The 7,241-nt window shown below is 38.8% G+C and overlaps 1 pseudogene; it reads right to left on the bottom strand.

Moving 5' to 3' along the window:
* Positions 1-360: 360 nt before the first annotated feature.
* LOC114106271 (uncharacterized protein CXorf38 pseudogene) lies at positions 361-5,163 on the bottom strand (annotated as a pseudogene).
* Between the last annotated feature and the right edge of the window lie 2,078 nt (positions 5,164-7,241).

Raw genomic sequence — 7,241 nt, 5'->3', positions numbered from 1 at the left:
CCATCTGCATGAGTGACGCTGTCAGGCAGCAAGCAGGGGGATATGACACATCTAGCAGGGGACAGAGCACTCTGTAGGAGCCCTTGACACAAGCCTGGCCTTTACCATGATAAGAGCTACAGGTCAGGACCAAAAAAGAATCTCACCTTTGAAATAGCAAAAAAACTCTGGATGTTAACAGCAATGGCAGAAGAGTTTCTGATATTTTTAGATTGGTATGTATTACACAACCCCAAATTTGTGAATATGAATACACACACACACACACACACACATATTTCTTTTTCACAGAAAGGATGCCTGAGCTGGAAGCCATGCTGACTTTCACAGGACCTGCCTGCTTTTTGTTGAAGGTCAACCTCAGTCCTTTCTCTCAGGTGTCTGTCTCCCAGGTTCCTTTGAATCTCTTTTTTGATCCTGTGTTGTCTAGCTTCTGCATGTCTTCTCTAAGACCATTTCTAAGATCTTCATTGTTTCTTAGAAATTCCTTCACCACTTCCAGTCAATTTGAGATCTCTTCAGGCAACACCTCTTGTTCTTCTGCTTGAAGATACATCTCTTCAAGTTCTTCCTTCAGTAATTCTATTTTGATTTCATTTACTTGGCCTGCACTCAGGTAACTTCCGGTTTCACATTTATACCCATCTTGCTGATCTTAGGGATGTGAACAACCTAGTCAGATGTCAACTCTTCTATTCTATACTGTCATGCCACAATCTTTGTGATATTCTTGAATTAATTCAGAAAATTTTGGATCTTTATCTGAAAGTCTTGGAGCCACATAGAGGATACTTTCATCTCTGAAAAGTGCGTGATCTCATTGCGACAATCACCTCTGTGACTTTCTTTCAATCAACCAAAAAGTGATCATAGGAGTTGATGAAATTTAAAAGAGCAGCTGCATCTTATTCCTCAAGTCCTCATTTGTCTGTTAGTCGTTGAGGCTTGTAGGCCTTGACTACCTGCCAAGCATCCAGGGGCCAGCGGCCCAGCCAGCAGTTTCCCCAGTGCATGTATTCGTTTCTGTTGTGGTGTCTCAAAATCTCCTGTTTCCACTCTGCAAACACCTGACACTGTGGCTGAAACTGATGGGCACCACCCGCAACAGGTGGTGCAGGGGCCCAGGCCAGGGGCCAGGGCGAGCAGGCTACAATGGAAGGACAGCATCTCACAGTGGATCGAGCCCTGCAGGCAGCTGTGCAGCAGCAGCAGGTAGTATCCTGCTTTCACCCAGTTCTTGTACTCTGAGAAATTCCCTTATTATGAAGGACCTCAAGGCCCCAGGCCCAACATTAGGAAAACTAACCCCTGTGCCCTGAAGCTGCAAGATGTTCCCTTACCCAACCCCCATGTCAAAACCCCACCAGCTGCACGTAGCACTTCAAGTCTCGCACAATGTTACCACAAGATGTTCCATATAGATAACCCCGGAGGGGCCAAACTTGAGCAAACAGGGTAAAAACTGGAACTAAAAGGACAGGATGCAATTTTATGGTTTTTCCGAGAACATAAAGTGGAAAAACAAGTTTACCCCCCAGGTGACCTAACGACTGGATTCAGAGGAACCAATAGAATAACTGTTACCGTGCTAAGCTAAAAACTAACCCCCTGATCCCTATAAAAGATCTGTGCCCTAGAGCCCGGTGTGCCAGTTCACCGAAGCTCCGGCTGAGGTTTCGCTGAGCACCCGTAGGCGCCTGTGTATCAATAAATCGCCTCTTGCTTTTGCAGCCAGTGTCTCGTGTGCTTTTCCTTGGACAGGGAGTCGGAGGGTCTTTCAATTATAAACTTCAAAATAACTAAAAGTGAGTTTAAAATGTTTCACCACAAAAATATAATAGATCAGCAAAGGACTAAATAGATATATTAATGAGCTTGACTTTTTAAGAATTCCACATTGTGTGTGGTGTGTGTGCATGTGTGTATAAAATCATATGGCACCCCATTAGTATACACAGTTATGACTTCTCAATTCAAAATGATGTTAATAAAAATTACATCTAAGACACAGGTTGAGTTAATATTTATTGATTTATTGAAAGGAACAAGGGTTGTGTTCATATTATGGTTTGAATCTGGAATGTCCCCCAAAGGAGTCATGTGCTGGAAGCATGGTCCCCAAAGCATCAAGGTGCAGAGGTGGAGCTTTTAGGCAATGACTGGACCATAAGTGCTCTGAACTCATCAGGGGATTAATCCAGTGATAGCTGAATGAACGTCTGGGAGGTGAGACCTATTTGGAGCAAGTAGGTCACTTGGAAGTTGACCTGGAGTTTTTCTTCTCCTCAGCCACGTTCTCTCCCTCTCTTTCTCTGCTTCCTGGCTGCCCTGAACTGAACAGCTTTTCTTCACTAAGCCCTCCACCATGACGTTCTGTTTCACCTCAGGTTCAGGAAATGGAGGCAGCCAACCAAGGACTCAAACCTCTGAAACTGTGAGCCAAAATTAATCTTTCCTTCTCTAAGTGATTTGTGCTGGGTACTTTAGTAACAGCAATGAAAAACTGAATAACACAGATAATATCTAGATTCCTTTTCTTTTGCTGCTGCTGCTTCTTCATCTATCCTCTTTCCCCCTCCTCCTATGTATAAACATACAATGACTTCATTCAATTTGGAAAGACTATCTTTCCTGCATTGAATCGCTTTTGCTTTTTTGCAAAAGAACAGTTAACCACATTCATGTGCTTTTATTTCTGGATTCTCTATTCTGTTCCACAGATCAATTTGCAAGTTCAACAACATTTTTCTTCTTCTCCTGTATTGTTGACTATTATGGGTCTTTTGCCTTTCTATATAAATTTTAGAATAAGTTCACCAACTTCCACAAAATAAGTTGTTGGTGCCTTCACTGGAATTGTATTGAATGTATAGATCAAGTTGGAGAGATGTGACCTCTTGACAACATTGATTTTTCTTATCTATGTTCATGGTATGACTGACTCTTCATTCATTTAATTCTTCATTTATTCTTTTCATCAGAGGTTTAAAACTTTCCTCATATAGACCCTACCACATTTTTTAAAAATATTTTTTTAGTTGTAGATTGACCCAATACTTTTATTTTATTTATTTATTTTTATTTGGTGTTGAGGATAGAACCCAATGCCTCACAAGTGCCAGGCCAGCACTTTACCACTGAGCCACAACCCCAGACCTCCTTGACCACACTTACCAGGTTATGTTCCAAGTATTTTTTTCTTGATACTAGTGCAAATTATATTGGGTTTTTAATTTCATATTGCAATTGTTCATTGAGGATATATATAGGAAAGTAGTTGAATTTGTATAGTAACTTCATATCATGTAACATTATATAGTAACATTAATTATAGAAGTTTTTCTGGATGAATCTTTGAGATTTCCAACGTAGAAAGTCAAGTCATCTGTGAATAAAGAGCATTTAATTTCTTTTTTCCAAATCTGTGTACCTTTCATTTTATTTTATTGTCTTACTGCATTAGCTAAGAATACAGGAGCAGTAAGAGGAGGCATACATGCTGTCCTTTTGATCTTAGGCGCAAACACCCAGTTTTTCACAGTATGTGTAAGATTGGCTGTTGGGTTTTTTGCTTTGTTTTTGATAGATTTTTAGTCAAGTTGATGAATTTCCATTACATTCCTAGTTTCATGAAAGTTTTAGTTATGAATGAACATTGTAGTCTGCCAAATGCATTTTCTGGATCTGTTTATATGATCAAATGATTTTCTTCTTTAGTCTGATTGATGAATTAATCACTTTAACTATATTTTGAATGTTGAGCCAGCCTCGCACACCTGGAGTAAATATCACTTGGTCCTGGTGTAGAATTGCTATCATATATTGTTAGATTCTGTTTGCTAATACTTTGTTGTGGATTTTTAAAAATCTATGTTCATGAAAGATATTGGTCAGCACATATTTTTTCTAGTTATGCCTTCATCTTGTTTTGGCATATAGCCCCATGGAATGATTTGGGAAATGTTCCCTATTCTTCCATTTTTCTGGGAGAGATGGTAAATAATTGTTATCATATCTTCCTTAAATTTTTGGTAGAATTCACAGTGAAATTTTTGTGCCTGGTGTGCTTTCTTCCTTGGAAGGTGTTTATTATTCACCTGTTTCCACTCCAGATATAGATCTATACAAGATTATTTCTGCTTTTGTGAATGCTATAGACTGAGTTTGTATCCCTTTAAAATGTATTAGTTGAAACATAATTTCCTATGTGATGGTATTAGGAGGAGGGGACTTTGCAAACTTAAGAAATGGGATTAGTGCTTTGATAAAAGAGGCCACAGGGGTCCTCACCCCTTCTGCTATGTGAGAACACATCCTTCTATATTCCAGGAAGTGGATCCTCATCAGACACTGAACTGCTGATGGCTTGAGTTGATTTTGAACCCACTCAACCTCCATTAAGATGAAAAATAAGTTTATGTGTCAATTTAAAAGAATATCAGTCCACCTGGTTTGTGGTATTCTGTTATAGCATCATGAATATATGAAGATCCTGAGTTGGTAATTTGTGTCTTTCATGTAATCAGTCCATTTTCAAATTCATAAACATATATATTTTGCATGATATTCTTTTGTGAACCTTTGAAGGTCTTTGATATCAGTGGCAATGAACTTCTTTTTATTTCTGATATTAGTAGTTTTAAAATCTTTTATGTCTGTTTCTTTTTCTCCTTCCTCTTCCTTCTACCTCCTCCTCCTCCTTCTCTCTTTGCTGTTTCCCCTTCTCTCCCAGTTATCCTGGCATGGGTTTCTATCAATTTTGTTGATCTTTTCAAAATATTAGCTTTGAATTTTGTGAACTTTTTTGATATTGATTTCCTTTTTAAATATTTCACTGATTTTTGTTCTAACTTTTTGTCTCTCTTTTTTCAGCTTTATTTAGGCTCTTTCTCTATTTTCCTAAGGTGAATGCTTAAATTATCAATGATTTATCTTTCTTCTCTTTAATATAGGCATCCAGTGCTGAAATCTTCCTTTTAAGTACTGTTTTCTCTACATTCCTCAAATTTTGGCCAAGTGTCTTAATTTTCAAAATAATTATGAATTTCTCTTGAATTCAGAATTGAATTCTTGAATTATTTGGCTCAGGTACTGGGTTGTTCAATCTTCAATATTGGGGGAATTTTGTTGTATTATTCTATTATATTTTCTACTTTGCTCCATCGTTGTCTAGGGCATGTTTCATATGATCATTATTCTTTTAATTTGTTCAGTTACATTTTATATACTAGCATGTGATCTATCTTGGTTAGAGTTCTATGTGATCTTGAGAAGGATGTGAATCGCGCTGTTGTTGGATGGATGTCTATAGATGTCAATTATTTCCAGTTAATAATTGTGTTTTAGTCAGCTTTTGCATTGCTGTGACCAAAAGGCCTGACAAGAAGGACTTCAAGGAGGAAAGTTTATTTGAGGTTTTAGAGGTTCAGTCCATGGCTGGTTGATTCCTTGCTCTGGGCCTGAGTGAAGCTGAACATCATGGCAGAAGGATATGATGGAGGGAAGCAGCAGAGTACATGGCAACTAGGAAGCAGAGAGAGAGCTCCACTCACCAAGGACAAAATACAAATCCCAAAGTCATACCCCTAGTGATCTGCTTTCTCCAGCCATAAGCTCCCTGACTACAGTTACCATCCAATCAGTCTTTATCAGTGAATGAATCCACTGATTAGTTTATACTTCTCATAATCTAATTATTTGACCTCTGAAAATTCTTGCATTATTTCACACATGAGCTTTTGGGGGACACCTTATAGCTAAACCATAACATTCTACCACCAGCTCCCCAATTAGTCAATTTCCAGAAGTCTCCTTAGTTTTAACATTTCCAGGATTGCCCAAGAGTCCAAGTTCAGAATCTCATCTGAGACTCAAGACAAGCTCTTAGCTGTGAGAGTGGCACAGAGTAAACATTTCCATTCCACAGGAGAGAAATAAGCATAGAAAGAAGAAATGGGACCAAAGAAAGCAAGACTGAAATCCAGGTGGGCAAATGAGTCTTGTAGCTCCATGTCCAGCATCTGGAGCACATGGCGTCCTAATGTTCCATCCAAAGAGCTTGTGTGGCTCTATTCCTGTGGAATTGCTGGTTGCAGTTTCCTTGATTCCTGCAGCTTTCTTTTGCAGACATTTCAAATTACTAGCATCTCTTAGTCTTGGAGTCTCAATTGCAGCTCTGGCTTCCTTCTCACATCTTCATGCATCACCCTTCTCAGGCTGCCTTTGAGGATTTCAACCCTGCTACACTTTGCCTGGCCTATCAGACCTTCCTTTGACATCTCAGTGGAAGCTTCATGAGCCCCTAACTCCAGGTTCCTGCAAACCTGCAGAATCAACACCATGTGGTTGACACCAAGGTGTGTCATAATCTCAAGCACTAGTCAAAGCTCCTGGGACCATGGCTACAGCTGCTTCTGAGTGCCTGGGTAGCTTAGCATAGTGAAATGACTTTTAAGCGCCCCTGTTTAAGCAGCATGCTCCCATGGCTTCTTCTCAGAGGAATTTTTACTTTTATACCCTTGAGCCTGAGATGTCAGCCCTGATATGTCCTTAAGCCATCTTTCTTATTGTTTCTAGCTTCCCTTTAGTGGCTGTGTCTTTTAAAAACTGCATCTTCCTTATCCCTAGTTTTATTCTCACTTTTATGGTTACACTGCAAGTTTTTCAAATCTTTCTTCTCTGTTTTCTGCTCCTGATTATCATAGTAAACTTGGCTAAAATCCACCAGCAATATATAAGCCTCTGCCTGAATGCTATGCTGACTTGAAATTTTCTCCACCAGATTAATTAGCCTCTCACCTCTAAACTCAGACTCACAGAAAGTCTCAGGACTTAGGTAAAATGTAGGCAAATCCTTTGTCAGAATGTAATACAATATAAACCCCCAAATCATGCCTTCAGTGACCTTCTTCCTCCAGTTACCACCCAGTGAATCTTTATCAGTGGATTAATCTACCAGTTAATTTAAAGTTCTCATAATCTAATCAATTCACCTCTGAAAATTCTTGCATTGTCTCATACATGAGCTTTGGGATGACACATCATTTGTAAACCATAATGATATGGAACTATTTGGTTCAATGCTAGTTCTGTCGATTATTCATTGAAGTATGTTGAGTTCTCCCAGTAAAAAAAAAAAATAATAACTCACCTATTTCTGCTTGCAATTTTTTCAGTATTTCCTTACATAGTTTGATGCCTTGCTTTTAGATGCATAATTATAAATAGATTAGTGTTAGTAT

Source organism: Marmota flaviventris, chromosome 16, assembly GCF_047511675.1.
Source record: "Marmota flaviventris isolate mMarFla1 chromosome 16, mMarFla1.hap1, whole genome shotgun sequence".
Classification (NCBI taxonomy): Eukaryota; Metazoa; Chordata; class Mammalia; order Rodentia; family Sciuridae; genus Marmota; species Marmota flaviventris.
This window is presented reverse-complemented; position numbering and strand designations above follow the sequence as displayed.